Source organism: Peromyscus leucopus, chromosome 2 (genome assembly GCF_004664715.2).
Source record: "Peromyscus leucopus breed LL Stock chromosome 2, UCI_PerLeu_2.1, whole genome shotgun sequence".
Lineage (NCBI taxonomy): Eukaryota > Metazoa > Chordata > Mammalia > Rodentia > Cricetidae > Peromyscus > Peromyscus leucopus.
In genome coordinates this window covers 132540742-132560836 of record NC_051064.1, presented here as the reverse complement: position 1 = coordinate 132560836, position 20095 = coordinate 132540742, and positions in this window count along the sequence as shown.

Genomic DNA, 20095 nt, shown 5'->3' with positions numbered 1-20095 from the left:
GTGCCTGGGTGGAAGGTTAGCAGTCCTCCAGCTCTGTGACGTCTGTGAGGCACGCTGTCACCTGTATGAGCGTGGAACCAGCCCCTGGCGGAGTAGCCAGGCTTGCCTATGGTCACGTTTATGCCAAAACAAGGACGTGGTAGTAACCACCCAAAGGGCTCTGAGGCTCCCCGCAGTCCCTTCCTGAGGTGACACTGAGGCCAGTCAATTTCTTTGGCCTCTTTTCTGGGCTGGCTGTTGAGCAGCAAGCCCTGGCCCCTTCCGGGTGCTTCCCTCTTGGGGGCAACAGACGTGCCCACCTAAGGCTGTGGAGGCGGCAGCTCCAACTAGTCCCTCCAGGAAGTGGTACACTCTGCTCTGAAGACCTCAGGAGGCCTGGCAGAGCCCTGCCTGGAAGGGCCCAGAAGCCTTAGCTGCCTCAACTGCAGTTAGCTGGGATCCCACTCATTCCTAAAAGTTCCATCTGGGCCAGCTCAGAGCCGACATCTTCCCCTGGACCAGGAGGAGGAGGAGGCAGACCAGGAAGTCCAAAGGGGAGCCAGGGCGGGGAAGAGATTTCTCTCCAAAGCCTGGGAGGGAAGGGGTCTACAAACGACTTGAGAAACTGATCAGCCAAGGACTTGGAGCAGGGCTGCTGGCTGGAAACGTGGCCACCCACCCATGCTGACCTCAGTCGGTCCTCTCCACAGCAGGTGTGTCCCTCAGGTCCTCCTCCCTGAGGACTCCCAGCTGGCAGGTCACAGCAGAAACCCCCAAAACAAAACCAAGAGCAAATTGCCTGCTGGGGGAATAGCGGCCTGTTTATCTCTGGGCCTGGAGCGTAAGGTTGGAAAATGGCATCTTTGTGCACAGGCTAAGCTCTAGAAAGGAGCAGCAGTGCGGTCGCCTACCCACCCCGGTGTGGTAGCGTCTGTCTGTTGTGAACCTCCGTGGGGCCATGTGCAGCTGTTTCCGGGACTGTTCTGTGCGTGGGCTGGGAAAAGCAAGGCAGAAAGTCTTCACGGTAGGCCCGTTAGCTGTTGGGGTGACTGGTGAGGCTACAAGCTCGTCCTCTGGCATCCCTAGGCGGTGGCACTTGCCTGGTCTTTGTGGTTAAAGATGCTTGCTCTCCCTTGTCCCCAGGAGCCTAACTCCAGAGAATAAGCAGAGGAGTTGGGGACCCCAGAGGACAGCCAGGATTTCACGGGAAGCTGGGAAATGGATTCTTAGAGACAACTAGGAATCAGCCACGGAGATACCCCGGGAGTGTGGCAACTCCTTTCGGTGACAAACCACACTGCTAATGAGGCCGTGGGCTCTGTGTCTCATGGGGAGAGGCTGGGGACCCTCAGCAGGGCAGGAGGCTCCCAGCCTCGGGGGAAGTGGAGAAGGTGTGGCGCGCCCCCTGGCGGCCGGGCCGCAGCCCTGCCCGAATGTGCCCGCGGCCCTAGTCGGTGCCCACGCGTGCTCGCTGATCTGCCAGGAACACCCGCCCTCAGGCCTCAAGTGTGAACTCCCTGCAAACCGCCCCGCTCCCCTGGGATGGTCAGAGCAGCTATCCCCCCGGGGCCCTGCCACGTGCAGCTTAAGGCGGGCCGTGCAGCGCTCTTAGAGGCCAGAGAGGGCTGCACCGCTCGCATCCCTGAGGTCCCCTCGGGAAACTAAGGGTAAGGAAATGCAAAACCACTCCATATCCACAGAGCCACATTCCACCGCACTGACCCGGCCCGCTCACACATTTTCCCTGCTCGGCTTGCGTGGACGCGGCCCTCACGTGGGCAGCCAGCGGGCCTGTAGAGGCGCCCCTTCATCAGACAGAACGGGTCTGGTTGAGGTTTGTGTGGACTTCCTCCAGCCCCGGGGACAGAGGCCCACTCAAGCCCCCCTCGACCCTGCGCAGCTAGCTGCCTGGTGAGCCTTGGCGTCCACAGCCACGCCACTCATTGCACGGAGCAGGGCTGCAGGCGGCCTCCCGTGTGGGATGTGGTGGCAGAGGATGCCGCCCTGCCCAGTTCTGAGCCCGCCCTGGCAGGTGAAGTGGGGACAGTGTCTGGACCTCAAGTCCGTGTGAGTCCAGAGCCCCTTCCACACAGGGCTGGCTGACAACTGTGGCCCGGAGCGTTTAACTTACCCAAGGCCGTCCGTCCGGCACGAAGGCAGGAGCCATCTTACCACTCAAGCTCTGCCTGGAAAAAAAAAAATGCCCTCAGTACATTTGCCCAGAGCCAGATCAATCGCCTCGACCATACTCCCAGGCAGTCCAGGCCCCTGATAAATCACCGTAAGTGAGAGGAGAGAATGAGCTGGAGCCTCTGCTGGATGGTCCGAGTGAGTTTCTGCCTATATATGTGTCTGCGTTATCGGCTCCCATCCAAACTCCTGGTTTTGGAAGAATCACCCATGATGCCCCAGGAAGCTTTTCCAACATCTTCACCGATGGATTCCTCTTCTCTTGCCAGATGCTGGAGGGCCAAAGACGAAGATGAATGAAGCCACCGAAAGTTCCACAGTCAACTCGGATGGTAGGTTCATGGCTCACCCCCATGCCACCCCACCCACCCCCCGAGCTACCGAAGCCTGCGCAGTGGATTGCGAGGAAGGCAACTGCCACGCTCGGCTGCGGCTGCGGCATGATGCCTGGATTTACGAGCGGCCCTCGTGGTGGGTTTGGCTGGCCTCCCTCCCCAGGTCGGTTATAAATAAGGCCCTTGTAAACGCCTTTGTCCTGGGCGGCTTTTCCCTGCCCTCTCGGGATTAACGTCTGGGAGGGGAGAATGGTCCAGCTTCTGCCAGATCTGATTTCCCTCGCGCCCTCCGGGTGGTTTGTGGTTCCCACCCAGCAGCAGCTCACAGTCAGGTCTGCAGCCCTGGTTCATAACCCGGGCTAGGTGCAGCGCACACCACACGGTGGTTGTGATTAGTGTTTCTCTAGGAACAGCTCAGGGTTCTTTTTGGTTTGCTTTGTTTCTTGAGAAAGGTTTTCTCTGTGTAGCTCTGGCTGTCCTGGATCTCACTCTGTAGACCAGGCTGGCCTCCAACTCACAGAGATCCACCTGCCTCTGCCTCCCTGAGTGCTGGGATTAAAGGCTGCACCAGCACAGACCTGCCAGCTCAGGGTCCTTTAGTGGACTAGAATCACCGGGGTTACCTGGGAGGTGAGGACTGAAGACACATGCTCTCTTATAAAGAAAAGGATTGAGATTCTAAGGGGGTCCTGAAGTCCTCACATGCCTTGGGAAGCTCCTTTATGTGACCCTCTCCAGGATTACAGAATCTCACCTTCCAGCTCCTTAAACCATCAGGAGGCAAAGTCCTGTACACACTGGCCAGGCAGCGAAGGGCCGGTCCCTCTCCAACTGCCAGCTCCTCCTGTGCCCCAGAGTGCATGCATGCCTTGGTCCTAGTGTGTTGTTGTTGTTTTTAATAGCTCGAGTCTCGCGTTCAGTTTTGACAATCCCTACTCGTGAAACAGAAACGGTGAAACACCGTTTCTTTGTGGCTTTCAGTTTGGGAAAACATGCAGGAGGCTTCCTGACCTGTCCTTTGTTCATCCCTCCCAGGATACGACCTCAGGGTCGCAGAGGCTCGGCAGGGTTGTCAAAGTTGCAGGTACCACCCAGGCCTCATCCTCTCTGCCGAAGCCAGCCGAGGAACCAGGGCCTTTTCCAGCTCCTACTGCGACCCGAGTGCTCCACTTCCTCCTGGCCTCGGGAACGGCCCTCTATTTTGCCCATCTTCCAAGGAGACCTTCCAGCTTCCACAGGGAACGAAAAGAAGTCTTAGAGGCTGGAATGAAGCTGAGGAGTGGAACCCTTGCCTGGCCTGCATTAAGCTCTAGGTTTGAAATCAATCAATCAATCAATCAGTCTCTCTCTCTCTCTCTCTCTCTCACACACACACACACACACACACACACACACACAACCTCCTTCCACTTAAAAACCAGCTTCATGGGAGACATGGCTCAGCACTTAAGAGCACTGGTTGCTTGTGCAGAAGACCCAGGCCCAAGTTTAGGGTTCCCAGTTTGGTTCCTGAGTTCGGTGGCTCACAACTGTCTGTAACTCTAGTTCCAAGGGACCGGACACCCTCTTCTGACTTCTTGGGACATTAGGCACACACATAAAATAGAAATGTCTTTTTTTTTCTTTCTTTTTTTTTTTTTTTTTTTTTTTTTTGGTCAGCCTCATTGGGGCCTTATCGCCCTATGTCACTGAGATTCATTCCCGGGAGAGGGAACTGCTGATCGTAATCAATTGGTTCTTTTCTGGATGTGACATGTGTAAATTTCCCTATTTTAATTTTTTTTCCTTCTCCTTTCTTTCCCGTGCCCTCAATGTGGTGTAGAGGCTGTGGTTGAATAACCACACAGTGCTGCCAGCCCTGCTCAGCAAATATTTTAGGCTTTGAGATCTTTCCAGCCTAGCTCTCCTGCGGCAGACAAGCCCTAAGCAGACAGGCACGGCTGGGCCCAGGGTGGACCTGGCTTCGCTTGGGATGACATATTTTATTTTCAGCCATCTGAAAATGCTAAAACCCTTCTGAACTCACAGGCCACATGTCTGGGTTAGGGTTTGCCAACCCCTATTCTGGCTGCAGGGCACTAAAGTGGGTGGACTGTTCCTTCCCCACTGCTGGGACAACACAATTTGAGGACGCTGCCGTCATGGCAGGGAAGGCATGGTCATGGTAGGAGTGTGAGGCAGCTGGCCATTGTGTCTGGCTAATGCTGGGGCTCATCCCTTTCCGTTCCCTGAATTTCCAGACCCCAACCTATGCAGTGGTGCCTGCCACCCACACTCTGGGGAGCTCGTCTCTCTGCCTTCGGGGACTTTTCTGAAAACACCCCTTCATCCTCACAGCCCCAGAGAGCTGTGACCCCAGCTCTCAGAAGGCTGGGGCAGGAGGGTGCCATGGGTTAGAGGCCATCTGTGTTATATAGAGAGTAAGTACCAGGGCAGCCTGGGCTTCAGAATGTGAAACTGCCTGTAAACAAACGATTCATTAAATAAATAAAAGAGTTTTGAAAGCCAGGCTTGGTGGCAAATGCCTTTAATCCTAGCACTCCAGAGGCAAGACAGGTAGAGCTCTGTGAGTTCCTGGTCAGCCTGGTCTACATTGTGAGTTCCAGACCAGCCAGAGCTACATAGTGAGACCCTGTCTGGGAGAGGGAACATTACACATTAAATCCAGGCTGGCTTACACACCTCCTCAGCTGGCTTACACACCTCCTCAGCTGGCTTACACACCTCAGCTGGTCTGTACCTGGCACAGCCTGGCTTTAAGGCTACACTTGTATGCCCCCATCATCATGGTCAGAGGAGACGCCTAAGCCACTCACCTCCGTTCCTATCTGGAGGCGAACACTATTGCACAGCACCGTCCCCTGAACCAAACAGCCACCATCTTGGGACATTCAGCTGTGCCCCCTTGCAAACGATCATGCAGGCTGGGTTCGAGTGACCTCATGGATGCTGGGTAAAGACTTTGCAGTGTGGTCTGTTTGCGACAACCCCACCCTATAAACGACCCTCATCTGTGCTCTGTAATGATGCTCAACAAGCCCACCGGCTCACAGAATGAACTTCGGTGGAATCATGTCTCAGTTTGTGACTGGGACCTTAGGAGAAGGCAGACATTGCTGTCTCCCCCGGGGAAGAGATTTTAGTAACACTTGGTGTGGTCATCAGAATGGGAACAACTGGGGAGGTGTTTGGGAAGAGCAGAGGTGGTGTCCCTGATACAGAGAATGAGACAAACAGATTAAGTCCAGTCAGGGCGGGGGAGGAGGGGTGCCTTGTTTGCTGAGGAAATCTTGACATGGGGATTTGCCCCTACGGGGTTTGTGGGAGCTGTGGCAGGGACGTGGACAGGGTTGAGCAGTGAAACATGTAGCTAAGGTGTGCCCACCGGGGCAGGGGCTGTTGGTCGGGGAAGTCCAGGGTTGGCAGTCACCTTCCAGGTGGTGTGGAGTGGCTCCCCTGCCTGATGGTTGGGGACCCCGGAAGTACGGGTTGTTTTTAAATGGCTGAAGGTCTAGCGCAGCTATGACCAGCCCTGGGTGCCTGGGAGTAATGCCTCAGGGCCGAGGTGTCAGCAAGCATCTAGAGACGGCCTGGATGCTGCCATGGGTTATAATCAGCCATCTATGGAGGGGCAGCCTGGAGGGAGCATGCAGCTGAAAGGGAGGAATTGCAGAAAGGGAGACGAGGCTGGCGGCTTCTGCGCCACAGGCTTCCCCACTTAGCAGCTGAACTGGATAAAGGAGAAGGAGACATTCAGGGGATGGCCTGTTTTGGGGTTTTTTTGTTTTTGTTTTGTTTTTTTGGGGGGGAGAGCAAAAGATGAAGAAGGTCCAGGTAGTATAGTGCTCACCCTAGAGTGTTTTGTCTGTTTGGGATTGTAGTGTAGAGCGTTGCGCAGCCTGGAGTCTCGTAAAAAAAAAAAAAAAAAATAGAGTGTTTTGTCTGTTTGGAGACTGAGTTAAGAGACGCATGCGCACACCTGAAGACGCAAGCGTGGGGGAGCAGTTCTCCAGGGCTGCAAAGCGGGATGAAGTGGAATTCTTGCGAGATTTATAGCTGTGACTGGGGAAGCCACAAAAAACGTGCACCTGGGGGCTGGCAAGATGGCTCAGAGGTTAAGAGCACACTGACTGGTCTTCCAGAGGTCCTGAGTTCAATTCCCAGCAACCACATGGTAGCTCACAACCATTTGTAATGAGATCTGGTGCATTCTTCTGGCCTGCAGGCATACATGCAGACAGAATACTGTATATATAATAAATAAGTAGATCATTAAAAAAAAAAAAAAAAGAAAAAGAAAAAAGAATCAAGGCCTAGAGTTATACCCAGCTATGGGTCCTGCACTCTTCCCAGGGAAGTGCTCACTAGTGCGGTGGTGTGAGCAGCTGTGGATGGAACCAGCTTTCTGATTGGACCTAAGGTCGCGCCACAGGAGGAAAATTAGATCTGGCATAGGGAAATTAGGCCACACCCTGTGCCCAGGAAGCCACAGGTTCCAGTGGAGAAGTCACTGCTGTTGACTGGGTGAATGATGTACCCGCTAAAATGCTGCTCACATGTGTGTTTACAATCATAGGCTATTACCCATGTCCCGAGGGACGTTTTCCCATCTGTTTTTATCCAGTTCCTCGTTTGAGTTTTGTAATAGAGGGGGAAAAACAACCCCAGGACTTGCCAACAGCCGTGTTCTGGAGACAGGCATGATGAAGGACTTGACGGTTCCGTATCCCAGTTGAATTGGAGACTAGTCAGACATTTATGGCATCCCTGCCAGGGCTCAGGGACCCTTGCAGAAGAAGTGGAAGGAATGTAAGAGCTGGGGGTGGGTGGGTGGAGAGTGCTGTCCTGGGAGACAAGCGACTTCCGGCTTATAGCGCTGCACCCCATTGCAAAAGGCCATCCTAGCTGGGCTGGGTGGCCCGTGGCCATCCTCTCACAGAAGGGTGGAAGGGCCTTGGGACTGTCACCTGAGTATCCAGTCCCTCCCTCCCTACCACCGTCCTGTGCGATTCTGTCCCAACCCACACTTGGCCTAGGGGAGGAGATCCAGTATGCCAGCCAGGAAGACTGGGGGAGCTGGGGAGCCCTCATGCCTGCTGGGTAAAGGCTTTCCAGGTGCAGCCTGTTGGGAGGGGGCACACATGCCCCTGTGGGAAACCCCTCTTCTGCTCTGTAAGGAAGCCCAACAAACATTGACACATTGGCTCCCCAGGGTGAACTTTGGTGGGTTTCTTGGTTTGCCATTGGGACCTTTGGAGGGGCAGAAACCATTCTCCCTGCGAAGGGCTCTTAGCGCCAACAACTGTGACGGACCTCTGGTTGTCACATTCTAATTTGGATCCCCTAGGATGCTCTTGATGGGCCTGGTGGCCTTCGATGACCAGGTACCTTCTTTTGTTTTAAGAGGATGTCTCATGTAGCCTAATTGGCCTCCAACTCAATATTCTTTATGTAGAAAAGGAAAACACCGAACTCCAGATATTCAAGGTACCTCTCAAGTGCTGGCATTACAGGCATGAACCGTCAGGCCTGGCTGTCTTTCTTAATGTCTCTGCAGTTTTTGACACAAACCAGAGTCACCTGGGAAGAGGAACCTCAATTGAAGGAATTCCTTCATCAGATTGGCCTCTAGGCAAGTCTGTGGGGCATTTCCTTTGATGATTGCTGTGGGAGTGTCCAGCCCACTGTGGGCAGTACCACCCTTGGGGCAGATGGTCCTGGGTTGTATAAAAATTTAAGCTGAGTTGGGCATGGTGGGACTTGCTTTAATCCCACCCCCTCGGGAGGCAGAGGCAGAAGAATCTCTGTGAGTTTGAGGCTAGCCTGGGCTACAGGGTGAGTTCCAGGCCAGCCAGTAGATGGATACACCAGTAAGCTGCACTCTTTCATGGTTTTGCTTCGGTTCCCGCCCTTATGTTCCTGCCCTGATGCCATGATGGACTCTAGCCTGTAAGATGTAACAAACTCTTTCCTTCCCAAGCCGATTTTTGGTCATGGTATTTATCACAGCAACAGACACCAATCTAGGACAGTGCCCACTGTTGTGGGATATTTGCACACTGTGTGAAAATGTACTGCTGTGATTGGTGTAATAAAAAGCTGGACGGCCAATAGCTAGGCAGGATGTATAGGCAGGACTTCCAGGCAAACAGAGAGAACTCTGGGAAAAAGAAGGGGGAGTTGCTATCGAGACCCAGAGGAAGCAGCATAAGCAATAAGGAGAGATAAGGAGCCACACAACAGAATGTAGATTAAAATAAAGGGGTTAAGTTATAAGAGCTAGTGGAACAAGCCTAAGCTAAGGCCCAGCTTTCATAATTAATAAGTCTCCGTATCATGATTTGGGGGCTGGTGGTCCAAGAAAGCCTGCTACATATGGTGTCCAATGTGCAGGCTCATATATCCAAACATAGGGCCTGAGAAAGCTAAGGAAAGTTCTGGACAAGGAGCCAAACATGGCTTCCTTAGTCCTGCAGTCTCTCAGGTGGGCTGGTGCTTGGCATACAGAGGCAGAGATACCGGCCACTGCCTGCAGGCTGGAGTCCACTGCCAGCACCATGTGCCAGCACCATGTGCCAGCACCATGTGCCAGCACCATGTGCCAGCACCATGCACTAAGCTGTCATGCAGCGGCTGACATGGCAGTTTAAGATTCATCAGTCCGAGAACACCGCAGATGCTTAGTAAAGCCAGATCCAGACAGAGAAAACCTCTAAAAAGGTACAGGATGTTTTAAAATGTGCTTAGATGCTGAAGAAAAAAGAAAATGGATATAGACTGCCATAAAAAAATAAAGTTTAAAAATAATAAAGCCGGGCTGGAGAGATGGCTCAGAGGTTAAGAGCACTGACTGCTCTTCCAGAGGTCCTGAGTTCAGTTCCCAGCAACCACATGGTGGTTCACAACCATCTGTAATGTGATCTGGTGTCCTCTTCTGGAGGGTAGGGGTACATGCAGATAGAACACTGTATTCATAATAAATAAATTTAAAAAAATAAAGTCTTTAAAGAGAATAAAGTGATATAAAAAATGTAAGCCACATGAAGTCTGGATCCTGTATGATGCTTTGTTGACTTTAATTTTTTTAAATGTGAATGTATAAAAAAACAACAGCTGCTTAGAGACATTGGATTATGAAAAGGACTGCTGGATTAAACCAGTCTATATACTTTGGAGAGGTCTTGGCTTCAGAATGGAAGTAAAAAATATGTTGCATTGGGGAAGAAGTTGTGCTTTTGTTTCCACAGGAAATGAAAGGCTATGGCTTCCTTCAGACTTAATTGAGATTAGATTTGACTGGGGGAGACCTCCTGAGGATCTTGGCTACAAACATTAAAAAAAGAAAAACTACAATACAGGTGATGTATAAGCTGATCCTTTGACATGGGAACAACTCTGAGACTAGATGAGACATGATAAATCTTGTTGGCTACAGAGTCGTCATGACTTGATACATACCATCCTTTCATATGACATGGCTGGAGATTTATAAAGCCCAAACAAACTTATAAAGTTAAGAGATGATTTTACCTGCTTAAACATAAAACAAAAAAGCATCTTTATCTGACTTGTGCACATTCCATACTTGTGTTAATACAGATATATATATGTTACCTTTAAAAGTGTGTTTTCAGAAAAAAAGGACCAAACATCAATAAAGACAAGTAGCCCATGTGATCAAGCCTCTCAGAGTGCCTCTGTTGAAGTTTCCTCAAAATTCTGCATCCAGAACATCTTCAAAGCTGCTAGCTGAGATGGTCCAGCTTCACTGACTACTCTTGCCAGGGTTTCAGATTAGCTCTGTACTTTCCCATTACATAGAGACTGGACAACAAATAATACAGCTAGCTTTCTCAGGACTTGGCCCAATTTTCTCAGAGTTCCCTGAATGTGCCCCTGCCCTCAGACAACAGGAAACAGTCTAGAGAACATGATGCCCAAATTACCAAGAGGTGGGGTGGGTGGCTTTTGGTTGTAGAGTAGATGATGGATGTTTGTCATTGTTTGAGGGGTTAGTTGCAAAATTGTTAGTGCTGTGGGATGTCTTTCTGTATGCTGTGAATATATGTTATTCACATTGGTTAATAAATAACCAATGCTTTGGCCTATGGTGAGGCAGCTTAGAGGTAGGTAGGAAATCCAAGCAGAGATACAGGAAAGAGAAAAGTAAGATGAGGGAGACATCAGTCCACTGCCCAAGGAGCAATATGATACCAGCAGACTGGTAATGCCACAGACACGTGGCAACATATAGATTAATAGAAATGGTTTAATTTAAGATGAAAGAGCTACTTAATAAGAAGCCTATGGCCGGGCGGTGGTGGCGCACGCCTTTAATCCCAGCACTCGGGAGGCAGAGGCAGGCGGATCTCTGTGAGTTTGAGGCCAGCCTGGGCTACCAAGTGAGTTCCAGGAAAGGCGCAAAGCTACACAGAGAAACCCTGTCTCGAAAAACAAAACAAAACAAAACAAAAAAAAAAAAAAAAAAAAAAAAAGCCTAAGCCATAGGCCATACAGTTTGTAATTAATATAAGCCTGTGTGTGTTTACTTGGGACCAAGCAGCTGTGGGGCCGGGTGGGACACAGGAAAACTTCCCAGCTACATTACTGGTCATTGTAAGGGAGGAAACTAAGCAAGGGAGGTTGGGTTTAAGGATCTCTTTCTGGAAAAAAAAAAGTGGGGGGATATGGAAAGGATAGGATAAAGGGATAGATTATTAAATCTACTTTAAACTAAAAAGCAACTATTAATCTCAAATACATTGATAGGATTTTTGTATATTGATATTGATATTTGTATATTGATATTGATTTAAGGTTATTTTTGTTACAGTGTATATATGTTTCTACTCTTGTTTAAGGTATTGTACCTACATAGCTCATTTAAAAATGTAATGTATAATTTATAAATACAGGTTAGCAGTCATCTGTAATAATCAAATTTGTAGTCCTGCTAGTTGTGTTTTCAAGGTTAAATAGAAATATATTTTAGGTATGTGGTCTTCAAACACTTCAAAGACCTATAGAATATGGCATTTAAAACATTTTAATAACATAAGGCTTTCATGACAGTGAGACGGATTGCTCCTGGCAGCACCAATTTACTTCAAAAAGAATGATGGGCATCGAAGAACCTCCATATAGAGTTTTCTTTCAATGTGGCAAAGCTAGACACTGGACAAAGAAACTGCCGTTGCTTCGACTGCTGACAGAATGCTGTCCAAACTGGACAAGCAGGACACAAGGGGCGACTACTGAACTTTGCCAAGACAAGGTAGGACAGTCCTTCAAAATTACGGCTTCACAGAAAAGTCTGTTAGATACTCTAGGCCTGCAGGTCAAAGATGGATGCCCCAATATTACAGAGGAACCTTGGGTGACTGTCCAGGCAGCCAGTTGCTTCTGTCATTTCTATAGTTTTGGAAGATGTTTGCTCTCCACTTCCTGTTTACTTAGGTAATATTATATCCTTTTCAGGTCTCTGACAGAATTGAAGATGAGAGAGTTGTAGTTACAGTTTTTCTTGTTACCAAATTCAGAAAAGAAACTTCATAAAAGAGGTATAAAGTGTATAGGTTGAGAGACATAAAAGCTTAAGTTGTTTATCTAAGAAAATGTTTTGGAGATCTAAAAAGATAGTTTTAGGTTGGTAATACAAGTTAGTGTAGAAAGTGAATTAGGTACAAAACTTTGGACTCACCAAGGTAAGATAGATAATGCAGAACTTTTTCCAAATTTGTCAAATATGTATGGATTAAACATTGCGAATATAATTCTTACTTGATAATTGTTCTTATTGTATATAGTTTTACTATTTTAAAAATGGATTGGTTGGTTTCTTTCTGAGTTTTAAGAACTTTATATATTTTGGATACAAGTCTGTGTGTGTGTGTATGGGAGTGCAGTGCCCGTGGAGGCTGGAAGGTGGCATCAGATCCCCTGGGGCTGGAGTGACAGTTGTGAGCCACCCAAGATGGATGCTGGGAACTGAACTTAGCAAGTGCTCTTAACTGCTGAACCATTTCTCCATTATTTACTTATTTCAGAGCAGAAGTATGTTTTAATGAAGTCTAACTTGGCAAGTTTTGTTATGAATTTCTACTTGTATTGTGTCTAAAACATTCTCTCTAGGTCCAACTTCACCTAGGTTTTTCTCCCACAGTGTCTGCTAAGAGTTTTACGGTTTTGTGTTTTATTTGTGCGGGTCATGGTGCAAGTATGGAGGTCAGAAGAGGTCAGTTTTCAGGAGTCAGTTTTCACCTTCCACTGCTTGGACTCCTGTAGTTGAACCTGGGTCACCAGGGCTGGTGGTAAGCAACGAGTCTCCTGCCTTAATTTTTGATTTCTATTGATGTTGATGTTTGAGTTGAATTTATTTCTTATTCATTCATTTATATTTGGTTTTTCAAGACTGAGGTTTCTCTGTGTAGCCCTGGCTAGCCTTGAACACACAGAAGTCTGCCTGCTGAGTGCTGGGACTAAAGGTGTGAGGCACCAGAGCTAAAGTTATTAGAAGCTGTAAATTCTGGTTTAGATTTATTATTCTGAGTGTGGCTGTCTATTCTTTTCCAAAGGAAACACTGAGAGAATTTCATTTTTCCTCTGTCTTTGTTCCTCTGGCAAAGGGCAGTTACCTGTGAGTTCATTGATGGGTGATGTCGCTCTGTATGCTGTGAATGTGTTGCTCTGATTGGTTGATAAATAAAATGCAGATCGGCCAGTAGTCAGGCAGGAGGTATATGAGGGATAAGCAAACAAAGAGAATTCTGGGAAGTGGAAGGCTGAGTCAGGAGACACCAGGGAGCAACATGTAGTGGGACAGAAGTAAAGCCATGGAACATGTGGCGGCACATAGATTAACAGAAATGGGCTGAGTTTAAGTGTAAGAGTTAGTAAGTACTTAGTCTAAGCTAACGGCCAAGCAGTTTCATTTAATATAAGCTTCTGAGTGATTATTTTATAAGTGGCTGTGGGGTCTGTGGGACTGGGCAGGACTGGAGAAAACATCTGCTACAGTTCATCTGTGTTTTTATTCTGTCTCACTGATCTATTCTCTTGAACTAGAAGAACCTCTCAGCTGCTGTGAGGTCTTAGTAAACCTCGAGCCTGGATGGCATTGGTCTCTCACTTGGTTCTTTATATTGTGTTGAATATTCTTGATTTTTTTGGGTGATGGTGGCATTTCCTTGTATACTTAAAAGTTTGCTTGTTTATGGGCACAAGACAACTTATTTGAATTTTTATGGAGACTGTACTGTGTAATTCAAGTTGGAAAGAACATTTTTTTGTTTTGTTTTTCGAGACAGTTTCTCTGTGTAGTTTTGGTGCTTGTCCTGGATCTCACTCTGTAGACCAGGTTGGCCTTGAACTCACAGAGATCTGCCTGCCTCTGCCTCCCGAGTGCTGGGATCAAAGGCGTGCGCCACCACTGCCTGGCTAAGAACGGCATTTTAACAACATCCATGAACATGGGATATCTCTTCATTTGGGTCTCTAATTTGTTTCATTGAAGTTTTGTAGTTTTTCTCATACATATTTTACATATTTCATTAGATTTCTACCTATTTGAGTGGTGTTAATATGAATATTTTTTATTTTTGAAATTCCAACTTTTCAATATAAGCTTTTTATTACATCATTAAACCATCAAGAGTTGGCTTTTAATTTATGCATGTTTGCCTACATATATACGTGCATTGCATGCATATAATGCCTGAGTGCTGCAGGCCGCAGGAATATATCATAAGAACTCAGCTGGTTATGGCAAAGTCACTACCTGGAGGAATCAGGGAACTCCTCCAGAGGAAGCCAAATCCCAAGGAGTTTTTGGTGTTACTTGTTATATATCAACTGTATTGTTATGAAAATCATGTGTGCCTTCATAGTTTTCCCAATTGACTTTTCCCGAAGAAGGGTTGACTGTGTGGACTGATCACTCTCTGGACATACACATTCCAGGTATTTGGAGAACAGCCTTGGGAAAGGCTTTCTTCTCTGGAATCAGATTATCTCCCTTAGCCACTTTCAAGGACTGCAGGAAACACCACCCAGGTGGGCGCCCAACTTCCGAGGACTAACAATGATAGCAGCCCACAGGCAAGACTCCTGACTTATGGTAAATTCCACAAGGAGACACTGCCTAGGAGAGGTGGACGTTAAGTAATCGCTTTACACAATTTAGCTCAGACCCTCCCTTCATATACCGGGACTTCCAGGGCACAGGACGGAGAAAAGAGAATGGAAGAACTAGATGGGTAAGAACTTGAGAGGAGCAAACTGAGATGGGGAAGAACTAGATTGAAGGGCTAAAAGAGAGGACTAGAGGAATGAGATGGAAGATGAAGAATGAGATGAGGAGAGAGAAGGAGATGGGAGAGGAGATACGGGAAAGAACAAGATGGAGGAGAACCTAGAAGGGGCAGAACTAGATGAAGGAATTAAGATAGAACCTAGAGGGGACCACAGACAAGTGTAGAGAGAAATCAGGGTAGAAATGAGCTAAATACGAGAACAGAAATATAAGGTTGTAACTGACACAGAATAATAAAGTATATGGACTAAGGAGTTTCATGTACATAGATTCATTTCTTCTCATCAAAGATTAATTATCAGCTAATTGTAGATTCTTCCCAGACCCTGGGAGGGGACTATCGAGGGGCTGGACCCCATAGTACCCGATACCTGAGGATGCTAGAGGAGGGCACTGGATCCTCTCAAACTGGAGTTACCTGTTTTTTGGAGACAGGGTTTCTCCATGGAGCTCTGGCTGTCCTGAAACTACTATGTAGACCAGACTGACCTTAAACTCAGAGATCCGCCTGCCTCTGCCTCCCAAGTGCTGGGATTAAAGGTGTGTGCTACCATATGAGCCACTATGTGGGTGCTGAGAGCTGAACACAGGTTCTTTGCAAGAGCAGACAGCTCTTAATCTCTGAACACCTTCCCAGCCACACAAGCTGCTCCAGGAGCCCACTCTGTGGCTGGACACCCTGCCACACTATCAGTCTGCTGCACAGCGCTTCAGGAGACAGAAGCAGGTGTGCCTGCAGGCCTAGTACTTGAGTGAACAGGAAAATAACTATGAGTTCTGGGCTAGACTAGGCTAGGGTGTGACTGTATTGAGAGAAGAGGAAGTGGGGCAGGGGGGAGAGAGAAGAGAGGAGGGGTTTGGGGGGAGAGATGAGGGGAGAGGGGGAGGGAGGAAGAGAGAATAAAAGGGCAGAGGAGGAGAGAGAAGAGAGGGAGACAGGAGGAGGGGAGAGGGGAGGGAGGGGGAGAGGAGGAGAGAGAGGGGGAGAAGTGGGGGAGGGGAGAGGGGAGAGAGGACCATAGACACCAGTTATTCTGGCTGGTTTTAGGGTCACCTGAGAAGAGAGAACTTCAATTCAGAGGTTTAGGTCTAGGATCATCCCTTTAAAAAAAATTGAAGGCTCGGCAGTTAAGAGCACTGGCTGCTTTTCCCAAAGACCCAAGTTCAATTCTCAGCCCCACATGGTGGCTCACAACTGCCTGTAACTACGGTTCTGTGGGATCTGATGCCCTCTTCTGGCTGCTGTGGGCACTGCACATACACGATGCACAGAAATACATGTAAGCAAACATCACACACCATACACATAAAAATCTGTTTCTTTTCTTTCTTTCTTTTTTAAAAGAAAAAGATCTTGAGACAGCCTCATGTATCCCAGGCTGACATCAAGTTTACTGTGTAGCCAGGGATGAGCTGGAATCTCCTGTTTCTACCTTGTAGGACTGGGGCCACTAGGCTGATGCTGGGGCACTGCGCGCACGCGCGGACGGACGGACGGACACACACACACACACACACACACACACACACACACACACACACGGACACACACACACACACACACACACACACACACACACACACACACGTCCAGCAAGGCCACACCCACAGCCCGATTTCCAAGTCTCATTGATAGAACTTACTAGTGCGGCTGGGTGCCCCGTTTCTGGAAGTTACTGACTCAAGTTCTTGAATACGCCAGGCCTATTGGAACAATTTAGTTGTTTTGGCAAATTTCAGTCCAGGACATCAGCCAGTGAGGCTAGAACTGCCGCAGTCTCAGTCCTGACACTAGGGACACGCTGTACTCCTTACCCTGCCTGCTTTGTCAAATTTATTACCTTCAAAAAAAAGCAAACATCTCTTGGCTTTTTCAGTGTCCCATCTTCAGCTTCATTTTACCCTGGTATTTGCACCACATTTTGCTGCCAGCTTGGGGTCCAGTCCCCACCCCCCTTCTCTAAGGGAGAAGTTACTCATCTTAGCTTTTTTGTATCAATTACTATAACAGTTTGTCTAGGGACTACTTTAGCTGCAGGTCAGCAATCTTGGATTTTACCTCAAAAGCTTGTGGAAACAGGTTTCTCTGTATCCACATCCTGTATGTTGGGATCACAGGCTTGCTCCACATGCCAGGTTTTTACACAGTACTGGAGTTGGAACCCAGGAGTTCATGCAAGCTAGGTTCTGAGCCGCACTCCCAACCCCTTCACGTTCCTTAGGTCCAAGTACCGGGGCCTGGCAGCTCATTTCTGTAATCCCAGCTGTTCAGGAGGCTGGCCAGTGTTAGAGTCAACTGTCTTAAAAGACAGAAATTTGCTGGGCGGTGGTGGCACACACCTTTAATCCCAGCACTCGGAAGGCAGAGGCAGGTGGATCTCTGTGAGTTTGAGGCCAGCCTGGTCTACAGAGTAAGTTCCAGGAAAGACGCAAAGCTACACAGAGAAACCCTGTCTCGAAAAACAAGGAACAAAACAAAACAAAAAGACAAATTCAATATTTTCCTTTAAAGATGTTAAGTACAGGTAACATTGGATGCAGCCGGGTGGTGGTGGCTCACGCCTTTAATCCCAGCACTTGGGAGGCAGAGCAGGCGGATCTCTGTGAGTTCGAGGCCAGCCAGGACTGTCACACAGAGAAAAGCTGTCTTGATTTGGATGCTGGGAACCACACCGGGTCCTTTGCAAGCTCACTCTTGCTGATCATTCCTTCCAGCTGTCTTGCTTTTTCAATTGTCTACTCGCCTCCTTACACTAGGGGACCCAATGGTCAGAACAGCCCATCGGGCTGCTTGTTGGCTGGGCTGTTCCTGTTTTGTCTTCCTTCCTCTACCGCAGGTGGAGAGCAGAGGCCGAGTCTGGGAAGGGGCATGTGTGAAGTCAGAGCCCAACAAAGCAGACAACAGCGACTGTTTCTTGGGAACCCTCCACTGCATATTTGCAGGGCGTGGGGAGTGGGGGTGTGAGCACGCATGCCTTGCTGTTTTCACAGCTGAGATGAAAAATGGCCCTGTTTCTGCCATTGCCATTGTGGGGTGACCTGGGCTTGGCCAGGTGGGAACCCCTAGCAGGTTTTTTTGATCAAACGTTAGGGCAATTAATATCTTCACAGCAGGGGCTGACAGGATGGCTCAGTAAGTTCAGTCCACACAACACACGGAGGGGAGAACTGATTTCCTGAGAAATGGTATGCATGATTTTCCTCACGTATAATCAGTAAATGTAATAAAATATTCACAATAGCCGTACTATAGCAGTTTCAGTTTTTTGGTTTTTTTTTGGAGACAAGGTCTCTGACCTGCCTGCCTCTTCTCTTAAGTGGTAGGAATAAAGGTGTGCACCACGCTACACAGTGATTTAACTTAAAAAAAAAAAAAAAAAAAAAAAAAAAAAGTGAACAAGTGTGTGAGTGCAGGAATGTGCATGTGACCAGATGACAGCTCCTGGGGGTTGGTTCTTGCCTGCCCCCTTGTGGGAATCTGGGGACCCAACACAGATGCACGCAAGCACTCTACCCCTCTCTACCCCTCGTACTGGCTTGCCAGCCCCGGTCAGTCCTATGACAAATCTGCTTGACTTCAGTCGGGGCTCAAATGTGATTTCTTGTCTTCCTGTAACGATTACAGATGAGGATTTTCCCAGAGCGCTGTAGCTGCCCCTTACCGTGAATGCCACACTGGCTAAAGCACCCCACCTCCAAGCTTTCACCTAGTCTTAACTGGGTGATCTAATGTCCATGAGCACACCTACCCATGGGAAGTGGCAGTACTCGAAATCAGGACTTCTCTCAGTTGCCAGGGAGGGTCTTTTATCCACTCGACTGTGAGAGGGCAGAGGAGCACAGGGCAGGACATGACTTAATTTCAGCCTCAAGTGCTAATCTCTTTGGCCCAATATTCTAGGAGACAATGTGGTCCAAGACGAACACTGCAGACAGAGTTCACAGAGGAGGCAGGAGAGTCCCCGAGTCCCCAGTGATTTGCTTGAGGTGAAGAGGGTGTGCAGCATCCATAATGGCCAAACACTAGCTCTTAGGATCCCAGACAAGTAGCACTGTGATGCTCATGAGAAGAGGACCCATTTCTCCTGACCTCTAAATGGGGCCCTGATGCTGGCGAGGCCGGACGGCATGCTGCATTCAGCTTCCTTGCTACAACAGGGCTGACAACACAGACCTGAGAGGTCACTGAGAACAAGGCTAATGATGCCCATGGAACGTCTGTCTTCTGCAGTGAGACGAGGATACTCCACACCGTCCTTGGTGTCTTTATTCAGAGCTTCATGTTTTGGAACTGCCAGTAAAACCCACCGCCAGGGATCTGAGCACACAGAATTTTCATACGGTTGCCCCGGAAGATCACTGGTTAGAATCACTGTGCCACGTACATGTAAGCGAGAACTTTCCCACGTCCACCACAAAGCTTAACTTAGAAAGGGAACTTGTCTAGAAGTCAAAGGGACAACACAGCTTGAAATGTGGGATAAAAAAATATTATGAGAGTAAAATATAGATGAATTTTTTAAATTTTAGGGCTGGAGAGACAGTGTTAAAAAGCACTTGCTGCTCTTGAAGAGGACCCGGATTCAGTACCCAGCACCCGTGTGCCTCACAATGTTACTCCAGTTCCAGGGGATCTGACACCCGTTTATAGCTGCCCAGGCACCAGGCATGCACATGGTGTGTGCACATACACGCAGGCAAAAGGCATACAAAAACAAACAAAAACCCAAACCACCACACTTAAAACCCCATCCTTACAGGGGTAGTGAGGAGACACTTCTTTGATACCCACTGGAGACGTGTATGATCTTGAGGTGGCTTCCTTACCTTGCCATGATGACATGTGGAGCCCAGATAAAGTATGGGAAGGTCACAGGGGTCTTGGAGCCAAATGCACAGTCTGGCTGCCTAGACGGGTCTAGGGACCCCATGGTCCCAGCTGAGCCAGTCACCCCTATTCTCCAGATCAGGGGGGGCTTCATCAACACCAGCCACCTGAACGCCTTTCCCAGTCTGCTGGCCATGTCTCACTGGTCTTTCTTATGCCCTATCCCGTCACGCCGACCCTGCTCCATGATATCTGGTCTTTTACACCGAGAGGCGTTGCCTGCAGGCCTCCAGCACAGCGGCTGGCTTCCCTGGCACTAAAGACTCTTCCCATACCTTCATCTGGGCATCATCATTGCCAGGCTTGCCTACCCGTTCCATGTTCCTTGGCACACTGCCTATGCGACTTTGCTCAATTATTCTTTCAACCTGTGTAGGATCGAAGAATCCTAAG